General features: G+C 40.0%; 1 protein-coding gene across 1 annotated transcript in view; it reads left to right on the top strand.

The window, feature by feature from the left end:
- Positions 1 to 15461, top strand: part of PHEX (phosphate regulating endopeptidase X-linked) — a 188569-nt gene that overhangs the window by 21737 nt on the left and 151371 nt on the right. The gene's annotated exons all lie outside the window — the stretch shown is intronic.

Here is a 15461-nt window from a genome sequence, read left to right as displayed (position 1 = left end):
CTGCTCTTTATCTTTTTTAGCTACCACTATTTTTTGTTGTTGTTCTTTATACCAATTTTTCTTCTCTCTTTTCTTTTCCTCATCCCTAGGGGATCTTTAACTTAGACCCATGTCCCCTCAAGAGAGCTGTTGATAGAATTCAGGGACTTGAATAGGAAAAAAAAATGCATCTTTATTTTCACTAACCTTTGATGGAACTTTAGCATTTTCTTTAATTATGACTGTAGGCTACAAACTCTGGTATTATTAGCTGTGACTTTGTTACCAATGGGAATCATCATTTTTTAAAATCTTAATACAGATGTTGCAGGTATGTTGAAATACTATGTACATACATCACCACTTCAAAATCATAGTAGTGGCTAGACTCGATGGTAGATCTTATTTAATGAGTTAATGAAGTAGTGCATATATCATGATGTCAAACAGTAAAACAACTGTTTTGTTAACTGTGCTTTGAAATTACCGGTTTCCATTGTAAACCTATGTTTCTTACCTTATGTTCTTATAGATAATATTTTGAGAATAGCCCATAGGTTTTAAGAGCCTGCCCAGGGGATGTATGGCACAAAAAAGATTAAGAACCCCTGCCTATGTAAGGATTGCTGGGGCACGCCTCAGGAGGTATAGTTTTATTGCACTTCAGCCTTCCAATGCATCCTAATTCAGGTGTTTTGAGTGGACACAGCTATTACATGGACCCACTGGTCCACTCATACCCAAATATTTGAGCAGTCCACTGTCTAGAATCCCTGGGTAATGAGCACATTACCAACAGTTAATAGGTGTTTATAATGATATTAGATGAAACTGGAGATAGGTGTTTGGAGATTTGTGCCAGTGCCAAGCTTTGAACTGGTTAAGTGCAAGCTTTATGGGATTACCTACGCCACAGAACAAATACAGTCATCGATGAAATTATTGTCTATTACCACATACCTCTTATGAAAGCAGAGAGTTAAAGGTCAGTGCCCAACTAGAGATGATACAGCCTTTGTCATAGTGTAGTTAAAAATATTTATAAACAGTGCAAATGATTGAAAGTAGTAATATACAAAGTAGCGTCTTCATTCATAAGTACATATTATGTGGTGTATGAAAGAGCTCGCTCGTTGTCTTATCTTGAAGACAGGGACTCTTGTTTGAACTTGGAATGGCAGCGGGTGGAGGGGGGCTGTAAATCTGGAGGTGCTGGAGTGAGGTTCCAAGGAGAAGACCGAATCAGTATAACTTGGGTCTGTTGGAAGGAAGGAATGAGCAGCGCTGTTGGTGAGAGATGACAGGAGTGAGATGGCGGATGAAGGATGTCAGAATCCATTTGTGAGATTTTTGACTTGGGGCAAGGAAGCTGAGGTTTCTGAAAGGTGGAGTGACAGCCTGGAAATGCTATGCATGGGACTCTAGACTGAAGAAAAGGAGTGTAAAAACAGATGAGGGGGCTTGTTTGTGGTATAAATATTGCAATACATTATGAAAAGTTTCCTGCTAGTTAGCTTGAATGTTGTAGGAAGATAGAAACATTTTACTTTAGAAGATTGTCAACTAAATTTGGGATCTTTTGACTAAATATAAGGTTTTTGGCATGACTAATGACACAGGATATTTGCATCCTGAGAAAGACATATATATACCTACAGTGACACTTCTCAACCTGCCCACACCCAGGCCCTATTTTGCATGGTTGGTGTGTGTAATGTGTTTTACTTTGTAGTTGTTCAAAAGAGTTGCATATTTTTGAAAAGCCACTTCCTGAAAGAGGATGACTGGGAAGGGAAGAAAAATCCTAGCTGGCTTTGGTGGCAACAATTCGGAGGCGTACCCACGTGAGCTTTGGTGGTAACGATTCCTGAAGCTCCTACAAGTTCCCACATGTTCCTGCTTTTGGTTGCTAGAAGCCGGGATAATAACGGAGCTGAGAATATGGGATTTTTGCAGGAACTTCCAAGGGTCATCCAGATTTCACAGCAGAAGCAGATGATTCAGATTTCCTGGGCCTTGAAACCTGTGTCTTAGAGAAATGGGACAATCACTTACCTTTACTATACTCCTAATTGGTCAGTGGCAAAACTCAGGCACCAGAAAAATTTAAAAGTTGGTTGCACACAAATGCATGGCCAAACCGAGTTGAAAATTTCATTCTCGCATTTCCAAACTGCCTGATGAGATGATTTCAGCTGTGCTCTCATCCTCAATTCTGAGAACTTTTCAACTGCAACTTGAAGGTGTGGATGGGTTGAGCATCTTTACAATGCGGAAAAATCCCCATTTCTCCCCTGATTTACTAATAATGGGGGTATTTCTTCTCATTACTGTGAAGTGAGCCTTTAACAGATCGCCCACCCCCCCCAAATTCGTAAGAGTACATCACACAGAGCAGGCCCTAACATTCTAGGCACTTAATAGAGGTGACCTTATTTAATAATACCCTTGTTACCATTTGTTGAACTCTCTAAACTGAACTCCCAACAAGCCTGTAAGATGGAAGGTTTATCTACATTTTGGGAATGAGGAAATAGAAGTAGCCGAGCAGTACAATCAATAACCAGCCCAATATCACACAGCTAATAGGCGATAGAGCTAGGATTAGAGTTCAGATTATTTTGACCTAGTAAAACCCCTGAAAACCAGGAAGGTGGTATTATCCCATTTTACAGTTGTGAAAATTGCGGCTTGGAGAGGTTAAGTAATTCATTCATATTCACACAGCTAGTGACCTGTAAAGGCATCTTCCAGAGCAGTGGTGTCCAAAAGAAATGTAATGAGTCACAGATGCAACTCACATGTAATTTTACATTTTCTAATAGCTACATTAAAGTAAAAAGGAAACAGGTGAAATTATGTATTTTATCTAACCCAGCATATCCAAAATATTGTCATTTCATGGAATCAATATAAAAAAACTTATTTGTGAGACATTTTTACGTTTTTTTCTTGCCTACTAAGTCCTTGAAATCCACTACGCATCTTACACTTGCAACATGTGTCCTTTGTGGACCAGTTATATTTCAGGTGCTCAACAGCCCCTTGCGACTAGCCGTTTCTGAATTGGACAGGGCAGTTCTAGACCAGTGCTCCTCAACCCCAGGCGTACACTGAAATCACAGGGGAGCTTGAAAGACGCAGATGCCTGGGTCCCATCCTCAGAGGTTTTGATGTAATTGGTCTGGGGTGGTACAGGCTGGCTTCCGGTTTTTTAACCACCCTTCCCCTGCAGGTGGTTCTAACCTGCGGCCAAGTTTGAGAACCTACTCAAGTGTGATGTCCAGTCTAACTAACCAAGTAGAGAACTGTAGCCACTGTCTACTGGAGAAGGTTCTGTGAGTTTCCTGAAATGAGAACCATTGAAAATAACCACTCTGGCAGTATGCTTTGCTAGTGCACGTTAAAGACTGTTGGGCAATGCCCTAATTTATTAATTTCTCGCAATTTATATTTCCCAACATTTTGACCAAGTCCTGGAATAATGTAAGGAAAGAGATTTCTTTTTTCCCCCTTGACTACACACTGCTCTGGATACACACCAGTGCGAGTAAATTAAGACATAAAAATTCAGTTATTTTAATTGAGGTCAAAGGTGTGCGTGTCAGTCTGGAATCTCTGAGCTGTGGAGAAGAGGAAGTTGGGGTTTGAAAGCTGCAGGTCGTTGCCAGAATGAAACGTGTCTAGTGGGGACCGTGTGGGAAGTGCTGGGTGAGGAAAGGCAGTTGTGGCTCCGGCTGAGGTCTGAAGGCTGCATAGCCCACGCTGTGGCAGGACGCCCACGAAGCTGCCCTTGCCAGAGGTCTCACGCCTGCCTCCCCGCTCAGCCAGACTTGTATTCTTGCCCCTGAGACCTGGATGTGAGACTCAGCATTCAGGAACTAAAATGTCTCATCTCACCGGAGGTTCAGTTGTCCTTAAAATGCTTTTGCAGTCATTTGGAATAATTTTTCTCTCGCCTTCTTTTATTTAAATTGAAACACAGCTTGAATATTCTGGACACATTTATTATTATTTCCCAGGAGGAAAAATACTGGGTCTTCTGTGGTGGTGATGCTATTGCAGTTTTGTTGGTTATATTTATTTGACTTAAAATTAAGCAGGAGAACACACAAACACTGCTGTCTTTCATAGCCTCAACTAAATTAATACCATATTTCAATGAATCAAAAAGACTGTCAACTGCAAGGTGCACCACTATTTCATGTATGCTAAGTAAGACTAAGCTATTACACAGTGGTTTCTTAGCACTTGGGATTTTTATTTTATGTTCATTGAAAGTTTTTTACACTTAGACATTAATTTTTATCACGTTAGTCTTTTGCATTAATTAAAAAGGAAAACGCAAGCAGAAGAGATGGGTTAAGGTATTTCTAAAACTTCCTCACAGTATTTTTGATTTCAAACCATCAGTACATCTGTTTTCTCACAAAACACTGTCCTCTTTCCATCAATAACAGCAGTGATTCAGCATTTCTTTAAAATGTGTTCCCAGTCATCTCAGGGATTTTCCTCCAAGACTGCCTTTTTGGATATACAGTAAGTTTTCATTTCATAGCCAAACTGTAGTGAAATCTTTCTGAAGATGAGTTAAGCGATAATTTCCTAGCCCGGCAACCAGCTCATTTGAAGTGCTGACAATAAGAACTGCTAGATCAAGGTCACACATGGGCAGGCGATGGCATCTACATCGTGACTGTACCTGGCTGACAGCTTTAAGATGAATTCCAATTTCAGAGATGTTAAGATGAAAAAAAAAAAACGTGCTTCTTAGATTTCATGAAACATGGTATGTAAATTGTATTCCTAATAATCCAGATTCCCCAGCTGCTTGTCACATCCACCTTGTTTATGTACTTCTGAACAATTTCAATGAGATTTGCCTGCTGTTCCCTCCTCAGCACACCTAGGCTTTCATGTACAATGGTGTGTAAGCCAAACTCTCCCACTTCCTTCTACTCTACTTTGCAGCTGGAGTACAAAGTACAAAACTGTACTTTGATACCCTTCTTCTCAACCTTGAATGTGTATGTGGATCACCTGGGAATCTTGTTAAAATGCAGATTCTGTTTCAGTAGGTCTGAGAAGGGACATGAGAGTCTGCATTTCTGGCAAGTTCTTAGGTGATGCCCACATTGCTGTTCCAGGGACCACATGTTGAGCAGCCAGGCTTTGCTACATCTAAGAACATGGTATGTCATTAAAGAAATTCAGCACCTCTCCAGGGTGCATGGGTGGTTTGTTTTTCCTTCATTTATATTATTATTTTGTTGAAAACCTGTATAATGCAAATGTCATTGTATTGGATAAGAACGAAGATTTCTTAGGATGAAAAGAAAACAGAAATTTTATATGTCCTCTCTTACGGTACAGGGAGAGGTATTTCTTTCCCTTAATTTGTTTTCTGAAAGATTTGTTCATTTGGTTTTCCTTTGCCTTTCTCCTCAAAAAACTTGGGCAACTTGAATTTATTAGGAAATCTGCATGTAATTGCAGATTAATAACCTACCCAGTAATACCACATTAGTTCATTGTGATTAATAGCATCTGTGTGAATACTTAATGAATTAGTAATGACGGACTATTTGCTTTAAAGTGTCAAGAAAACATTCCATGTAAAAAGGCACTACCCATAACGGGAAAATTAACTATAGGCTGGTTGGATAATGACTTGTCACAAACAAGATATGTTTGTTTGGAAAGCCTCATCAGTGTTGATATTTGCACAGTGAGAGATACTTTGTAAAACATGCATGGACCTTTTAATTTATAAAATGAGAGGGGAATTTTATTTTCAACAACAGTTAAGATAGGTACGGGAGCTTATATTTATGAGAGAGAAACACACACTCACAAATATGTGCTAGTACACTCACAAGTTTGCTGTGTCACTAACCAGACTTCCTGTAGTGACCTTTTAGATTGAGTTCCAAATTGAACTGCTTCTCCTACCTGCTGTCTATTCTGAATTCATAAATTCACTTCCCCAAGGCCCAAGCGTTTCTTGTTACTAATTTTATTCCTTTAGCAAATCATTTGTTTTCTCTATGGTTCCTCATTCTAATTCTGTGATGTTGCCATCATTGTTTATTTCTATCTTTGCCCTACATCTGAGGAAGCGAAGGTCAGGAAAATTATGTGAGTTGCCCAAACCAATCCAGCCATATAATTTGTCCAGATTATGGGTCTAGCATTTCAAATGTCTCCAAATTTAACCCAGGCGGAAAGAACTGCATGAGCAGAGGCTCTGTCCAGCTGGTGCCTTTGAGGAAACCCAAGAAGCCCAGTGTGATTGGAGCTCAGAGTTGGAAGGGAATGGGTACACAAGACAAAACTGAAGAGAGAGGAGGGACCAGAGCACATAGGCCTTGTAGGCTGTTTCAAGATTTTAGCTTCTGTCCTCGGGCAGTGGGAAACCATTTGTAAATGTCATGTCAGGGGGTGCCGATGAGCGATGCATTTTGCCAGAGCGTGCTGGCTGCGTGGCTCGGAGGAGGAAGTTGATGTACGGAGATCAGTTCTGAAGGCCCCAGCATGCTGTTCTGTTTTCTAGCTTGGGATCCAGATGAAGGTAGAGTTTGTCTTCTTTGTTACAGAAAACCTCAAGCATTATTTGGTATCCTTTTCTCTCCTTTCTTCTCCTTTCAGCATGAAGGGTCATTGTGTCTTCTCTGTAGCCCCCCTTTTTTTTTGAAACGCTCCCAGACACCTGGAAGAATCAGCTAGGGGAGCTTCAGCCACAGCCAGTGGGTGCGGAAGTTAACTTCTGTCCCACCAGCCCTCTTGCCCTTTTGGGTCCTCTGCTTGTGCCAAGGATGCTATTGCTTCCTTTTTTTTTTTTTTTTTGCAGGAGAGGATTCTGGACAGAGAAAGAAAAGAGAGCCCAGCTCCGAACCCCTCACTGTCATAAACCCAGTTTTAGAGGGGCAGCTGCCCTTGACCACACACTGTGGTTTGAATAGCCAAGAATAGAACCTCTGCTGCTCTCACCTCCTCATGGAAGGTGGGAGTGAAAACAGGGGTTAGTTGGGGAAGTGGCTTTTTAAACCTATGTTTACAGTGTTTTGATGCCGCCGTCATAGATGAGAGAGGAATCGTGAAGTCTGGAGCTCAGATTTTTTAGGATTTCAGCGATGCAATATTTATCCCACTCTTCCTCTCTGTAGGGTGTGGTATAAGCAGGAGTTGAAAATAGCTATCCTGTGTTGTTTTTTTCATTTGGAAGTCTTTCTGGCATAGTGCTGATTATTTTTTTTTTCTTAAACCAGTGAATTGACTCTCACCTCAAACACATATTGCATTTCATCTTTAAGAAAGGAACTTTTCAAAGCCGGGTTTTTCAGAACTGAGGACTAAGACCTAAATGGGCCAGTGCAAGGAGAGTGTTTCCAGGACAAAACAAAGTAACGTTCTCCTTGAAAAATGTTGATGTTGAATTAAAATGGAGCTACAGAGTGAGGAAACCAGCAAAGAAAGGGTAAAGCTTCTGATCTGACATTGGGTCAGGTGGGGAATGGGAGAGGAGGAAATCTGGGCTGGTGATGTCCTGGGGTCACAGGCATCAAGAAGGACTGCTGATAACTGTCAACTGTACCTTAGTAAAGCTTTGGGGGAAGGAGGGCTGGTGAGTGCTGTTGGTTGAAAGTAGTGGTTCTCAAAGTACTTTTCTCCACCTGCAGTATCAGCATTACCTGGGAATTTGTTTGAAATGCAAACTCCTGGCCCCTACCCCAGAGCTATTGAATCAGACACTCTGGCAGAAGGACCCAACACTCTGTGTTTTACCAAGCCCCTCTGACAAACCCACAGCCAACATAATACTCAATGGTGAAAAGCTGAAAGCCTTCTCGCTAAAATCTGGAACGAGACAAGAACGCCCACTCTTATCACTTCTATTCAACATAGTATTGGAAGTCCTAGCTACAGCAATCAGAGAAGAAAAAGGAATAAAAGGTATCCACATTGGAAGAGAAGAGGTGAAATTGTCAACATATGCAGATGACATGATATTATATATAGAAAACCCTAAAGAGTCCACACAAAAACTCCAAAACTGATAAATGAATTCAGCAATCTTGTAGAAGGATACAAGATTGACATTTGTTTCCCCCGCATCGGCAGGCGGGCTCTCAACCACTGCGCCACCAGGGAAGCCCCCTGTTACATTTCTTTACACTAACATTGAAATATCAGAAAGGGAAAGTTAAAAAAAAAATCCCTTTTAAAATCGCATAAAAAATACTTAGGAATAAACCTGATCAAGGAGGTGAAATACTTATGCTGAGGACTATAAAACATTGATAAAGGAAATTAAAGATGGTTCAAAGAAATGGAAAGCTATCCCATGCTCTTGGGTTGGAATAATTAATATTATTAAAATGGCCACACTACTCAAAGCAATCTACACATTTAATGTGATCCCTATCAAATTACCCATGACGTTTTTCACAGAACTAGAACAAATAATCCTAAAATGTATATGGAACCATAAAAGACCCAGATTTGCCAAAGCAATCCTGAGGAAAAAGAACAAAGTTAGAGGCATAACCCTTCCAGACTTCAAACAATACTACAAAGCTACAGTAATTAAAACAGTGTGGTATTGGCACAAAAACAGACATATGGATCAATGGAACAGAATAGAGAGCCCAGAAATAAACCCATACATCTACGGTCAATCTTGGACAAAGGAGGCAAGAATATACAATGGAGAAAAGACAGTCTCTTCAGCAAGTGCAGTTGGGGAAGCTGGAAAGGTGAAGTTAGAACACACCCTCTCACCATACACAAAAGTAAATTCAAAATGGCTTAAAGACTTACATATAAGGCATGACACCATAGAACTCCTAGAAGAGAATATAGGCAGAACATTCTCTGACATAAACGTACCAATGTTTCTTAGGTCAGTCTCCCAAGGCAATAGAAGTAAAAACAAAAGTAAACAAATGGGACCTAATCAAACTTATAAGCTTTTGCACAGCAAAGGAAACCATAAACAAAACAAAAAGACAACCTACTGGGAGAAAATATTTGCAAATGATGTGACCGACAAGGGCTTAATTTCCAAAGTATACAAACAGCTCATACAACTCAATAACAAAAAGAACCCCAATCAGAAAAATGGGCAGAAGACCTAAATAGACATTTCTCCAAAGAAGACATACACATGGCCAACAGGCACATGAAAAGATGCTCAACATCACTAATTATTAGAGCAATGCAAGTCAAAACTATAATGAGGTACCACCTCACACCAGTCAGAATGGCCATCATCAAAAAGCCTACAAATAACAAATGCTGGAGTTGTTGTGGAGGAAAGGGAACCCTCCTATGCTGTTGATGGGAATGTAAATTGGTGCAGGCACTATGGAGAACAGTGTGGAGACTCCTTCAAAAACTAAAATAGAGTTGCCATGTGATCCAGCAATCCCACTCCTGGGTATATATCTGGAGAAAAGTCTAATTTGAAAAAGGTACATGCACCCAAAGTTCTTAGCACTATTTACAATAGCCAAGACATGGAAACAACTTAAATGTCCATCGACAGATGAGTGAATAACGAAGATGTGGTATATATACACAATGGAATACTACTCAGCCATAAAAAAGAATGAAATAATGCCATTTGCAGCAACATGGATGGACCTAGAGGTCATACCAAGTGAAGTAAGTCAGAAAGATAAAGAGAAACACCATATAATATCACTTACATGTGGAATCTAAAATATGACACAAATGAACTTATTTATGAAACAGAAACAGACTCACAGACCTAGAAAACAAACTTATGGTTACCAAAGGGGAAAGGGGTTGGGAGGCAGGGATAAATTAGTTTAGGATTAGCAGAAACAAACTACCATATATAAAATAGATAAACAACTAGGTCCAAATGTATAGCACAGGGAACTATATTCAATATCCTGTAATAAGCCATAATGGAAAAGAATATGAAAGAGAATATATATGTGAATAACTGAATCACTTTGCTGTACACCAGAAACTAACAGAACATTGTGAATCAACTATACCTCAATTAAAACAAAAGCGAAAACAAGCCCCTCTGATGATACTGATGCATGCTCAAGTTTGGAAACCACTGGTTTGACTAGGACATAATGTGAAGTGAAGCTTTCGGGACCAGCTAATTTTGTTTTGATCTAACCTCACCAGGCCTCCTACCTATGACTAGGAGCATCAGGAGTGTGTGTCACTGCTCACAAATATGGTTACGGGGCAAAGGGGGTAAATGGCTCAGCACAGGGTCACTCCACCACTGCAAAAACAAGTCTTGATATAACCGGAGAAGGCATTTCTTCCAGTTATGGTGGAGAGCTCTGTCAAGAAAGTCCATGAGGACTGCCTCTGGTTTAGCCACCTGGGGGCCTTGTTCTCACATAGGAAAGTGCCTTGCAGAATTTTACTGGGTACCTGACGGTCAGATGAGCAGGAGTCAGGGACCTGGGTCCAAATCCAAGCTCTAACTTTTACTAGCTGAGTTTCCTTGGACAAGTTATGACAGTTCTTGCCTGTAGACTGGGGTTAATGATACATGCTGCTTAGGGTTGGTGGGGGATTAATTGAGGTCATGTACAATATACCTGGCACAGAACAGGTGCTTAATAAATGAACGCTGTCACCAGGGTCCTTGGATGTCTCAGGACTGCTCAGGAAGGACCACTGCGGGGGGTATGTAACCATACATGGCCTTTTCTTGTAATGTTAAGATGGTAGAAATAGGCAGGAAAAATGTAATTAAGATTTGCACTATAGGAAAAAGAAAACTGAAGATGAATTTTAATGACTCTAAGTTCAGCACAGGCCTTACATTGAATTATCTGCTAAGATTCAAATTATCTAAATAGGAAAGCTATTTTTATGAGTTAAAATATTATATTGGCAGATTCATTGTAATGCTATGCTATCAGAGTGATGTTAAAATTTAAATTATTTTGAAGTGTGACCCTGGTTAAGTGTAATCCTTAAAAATTCACTTATAAGTGCACATAATAAAAGAGTTAGCTTCTGTGAGACTTTTGTAGTGTCTGGCAGTTGTATAAAATTGATTTCATTATGGACAAAGAGGTCTTTTGTGTTAAAAGGGGAATATTTTTATGTTATTTGGTAACCCATGATTTAGATTGATGAGTTCGAGGTTTTTCATGCCCCTAAAATAATCTCTGCCCCTTTTTCTTAAGCTAATGCCAACCAACAATGATCATTTATGAGATGATCATAAAAAATGAACAGAGAAAAGCATTCTGACAGCTTCTCTACCTATGTTTGGGTGGGAGTTTTCCAGAAGAATGGGAAATATCAGCTCTCATTGTCTTTTCAGTGTGTCAGACAGACTCAGTTAATCCCATGCTTGACTGGCTATGGGGCTGAGGAACTGCAAAGTCGAGTGTCACACAATTCGTGTGAAAACATGAGGGTTATGGGATCCACAGACCATGACTTAGTTAACTTGAATTTTATTTTTTAATGAGAATAACAATGAGCTTTGCAAGCTGATTTAGAGTCTCCACATCTAACTGCATTAGAACTTAATACCCATGAAGTGTAAGTTAGAAAAATGAAAATTTTCAGTACGGTAAATAAACTGAGGAGGCTGGAAACCAGATTGAAGCCTGTAGCCTGGAAAATCAACAGAGACTAAAAATAGTAAGATTAGAGGCAACATTCAAACATGGACCAGCCAAAGGTGGCTTTTAAGTACCACCAAAGGAGAAACCAGGCCATCATATGATAGGTTTAAAAAAATATGTGTGTAGAGAACATTCTGTTTCTTATGTAGGTGTGGAAGGGCACACCTTCCCTTCTCTCTCTCTCTCTCTCTCTCTCTCTCTCTCTCTCTCTCTCTCTCTCTCTCTCTCTCTCTCTCTCGCTGGAATTAAGAGGACACTCCCACTGATTTCTAAAGGAAATGCTGGCATAATCTACATGAAATTGAGCATTCACCTTGATGACATTTGACTGAAGGCTTTAGAATGCAGTTGCTGCTTTCTAAATATTAAGCAAATCAGGCACACAGCTCCAGCGAGCTCTTAGCAAGTAGCCAGAGGATCCCCTTTAGAACAGGCACATAAAAGGATTACAGGGTCCGGAGAAAGAACACAGAGGAGCGTGTTTTGAAATAATCCTTATGCTCTGGGACCATCTTGTTTAAATGGCGTCACCTTAACACCGAGGTTCTTGGTAGGTGTTTGCTCACAGGCCTAAAACTTTGTGCGTGTGGAGTTTTGAAAACAGTGTTAGTTGGGAAAGTCCTAAATATTGCAAAATCTCCAGATGACTGGCCTGAGCTGTATGTGACTGTCGTGAGCTCTTGACTTACCAGGGGACTGCCAAGTCCTTAGGAGTATCGTTTTTCTTTGTTTGGAATTCCCTCTTCTTATTCCAGAGCTCTCAATAAAGGCCCTGTCTGAGCAGGAGAATGTGGACGGAGTAGAGTTGATAGTCCTGTCTGGCTTCTGCGGTTAAAGGAGGTTGAATGCCAGTAAGTACCCCCCCCACCCCCACCCCCGCCATAGAAGAGCGGGGAAGTGGAAGGTCAACCTGAGACCACTGGTGAAACGAGACTTACGTAGCTTAAAAAACGGTATTCACAAAAACAGATGAAATCTTGGATCTCATTGTATGATATGCAGACTGCAATGTGAGAAAAGGAGATAATGGATGTTAGTATAATTAGGACATTGCTGATTATAAAAAGAAATAACAAAATAAGTCCAGTTTCTCACATTTCCTTTTCATTTGGGCGAAAAACTCTCTCAGACTTTCCTTGACAGAAATTCAACTCGGCAAACATTGAATACCACCCATGCTAAGCGCTAAGCCCTGGGTGTTCAAAGGTGAATGTGACTCAGTCCCTGACCCAGAGAGCACTTAATCTAATGGAGAATAGCCATTGTTAATGCCTATTTTATGCACTAAAAGTAATTTTTTGTGGTAATATTTGAGGCCCAATGACCAAAAATACCTTCTTTATTAAAATTCTCACACGATTCGTCCCCTGTGAGGCCAAGCCTGTGTTACAAAGGCATGGGCAAAACCCAATTTCTATGTGGACTGTAGATCCAAATGTGAAACAGTAAATATTCTAGAGGAGAACATTAGACACTATCTTCATGACCTCAGGGTAGGCAAAGATTTCTTAAATAGCACACAAAATATGCTTACCAAAGATGGAAAAAGTGATCACATTACACTACATTAAAACAATTTCAGTTCATTACATGATACCATTAAGGAAATGAAGTCTGGGGAATGGAAGAAGTATTGCAAATGCAGTGCAAATACTCAACAAAGGATTTGTGTGTAGAATATATAAAGAGCTTCTATAAATTAATAAGAAAAAAGATTACCAATAGAAATGTGGGAAATAGAGTTGAGTAAGCACTTCACAAAAGAGGATGCTGGTTGTCTTGATTGGAGATAGTGACTGGAAGGGAGCACGAGGGGCTCCAGGGGTTCTGGTCATAATGTTGGTTATGTGGGTGTGTGAAAATCCTTCAAATTATGATTGGTGCACTTTTCTGTAGGTAGGTTATAATTTCATTGAGAAAGTGTACATAAAGAAAAGGCCTTGTTGTCTAGGATGATGAATGCAGCAAAGTATTTTCAGACGTTATCTCTTGTTGGAGCGTTGCCTCTACTATGGAAGCAGAGGAAATGTTGAGAGCATGGGCTTTTGCTTGGTTGTTAGGGCAGGTCCAGTTTGTGCAAGAGTCCTGCACAAGGAGTGCCAATGTCTTGGGTTAGCAGAAGGCCTTTTGGCTACCAATATCCTGAGAAGGGAGGAGGAGAAAACATTTATGGAGAAAGCACTAGAAACAAGCTTGATTACTTTACAATTTCGTGTAGAGCTAACTCAGCCTGGAAGCCTGTTTAAGCCACCATTGATTGATCACTTACCACGTATTGCGGCACTGAGATAGAGACTTTCTGTGCTTTAAAATATTTGATCCTCACCACAACCCTGGAAGGTAGGTGCTATTATTTGTCCAGATTTACAAATGAAGAAACTGGGGCTTAGGGAGAGTAAGTAACTTGCTTAAGTTCCAGCTAGAAAGTAGCAGCAAGCTGCAACTGGAACCCACATCTTTGTGATTGAAAGCTCACCCCCTTGACTCTGTCTATTATTTTGCCTTTTTGGGGGGCAAAACCAATTTTATCTGAGCATAGTGAGAAGAAAAAATAATTACCCTGTATGCACACACACATATATCAAATTTTGATGAGCATAGGCACTTTGAAACTGATTTTAAAGTCTGAGGTTTGTTGTACTATAGGTTATGAACTGGAGTTTTCCTTCTCTGTTGTAACATGGTTAGGAACACCTGGATGGGGGTGAGAGGAGACTGAGAAATCTTCCAAGAAACAATGCAGATTATCATGGGAATACACTTATATGGGTGACCCACGAGCCCTTCTCAGTGCTTTAGGGACAGTGTAATAACCTGAGTAATTGCCTTTGATAGGCTTTGTTTTCTGCTCATTAATGACTCTCCAGGTTAGATTTTATACTTCTTAGCACTAGTTGAAATACAGAGATACATAAAATGGATGCAGCCAACTGATTGTCACAACATTGTCTGCATATCAACGTTCTCCTGCCTGCTTGGGTTTGAAGAGAAGGAGAGGAGAAGGGAAAGGGTATGATAAGGAACCTGTGTTAGCTGAATTTGTTTCAAAAGCCAGAATTTTGACACATAAAAATTATTGATATTTGTGCACCGTTAGCGTTTGGGGATTGCCCTACTTAGCATATACATGTCCTCTTTTCCCCTTCTCGTGATACATAGAGCGCCTTGGGTACACACTCAGGTACATATTTAATACTTTGAGTTCTTTCGTTCCATGGCTTATTTTTGTTCCCCAGGGTGTTCATGTTTGCAGCCTGTGGAGTGTTTATAGCATCACAATAACAGTGCATCCCCAAATGAAATTTGGATTACTTACTTTCAAATGTGTCTCCCCAGCAGTCCAATGACTGTGGTAGCAATATGGTGGAAAGGCACATTATCTGATTTGAATAGAAATATATGTGGGTATGATTTTAGAGATTCTGTTTATTAAAAAAAGCAATCATCCTTTATCCTTGGGGCTAGTTATCCCAGTTTTATTGCTGTGGTAATACACAAGAAAGAAACAAGTTGAAATAATTGAAAATGCCCACATCGAGCTCAACTTATTTAGTTTATCTTAGTTATATGTACTTGTTTGATGTACAGATGCTTATAGAAAACTGGACAGAAGCTCTGGGTTCCTTTTTTTTTGAAATGTAGAACTTGTAGTTTAGAAGTAGATTCTGCTTTAGGGAATATGTAATTATTTACTAATTTGATTAGCACTGTACATTGTATGTTGAAGCTATTCAAAGTACTGTAGGAGCATCTGTTGTACCATCATTTGGAGGCTGCTAGGTTGTTTCAGAAATAAATACCAAATTCCTTGACAACTGCAGTTTGACATAGCTCGTT

Source organism: Neophocaena asiaeorientalis, unplaced genomic scaffold (genome assembly GCF_003031525.2).
Source record: "Neophocaena asiaeorientalis asiaeorientalis breed wild unplaced genomic scaffold, Neophocaena_asiaeorientalis_V1.1 scaffold194, whole genome shotgun sequence".
NCBI lineage: Eukaryota > Metazoa > Chordata > Mammalia > Artiodactyla > Phocoenidae > Neophocaena > Neophocaena asiaeorientalis.
This window is presented reverse-complemented; position numbering and strand designations above follow the sequence as displayed.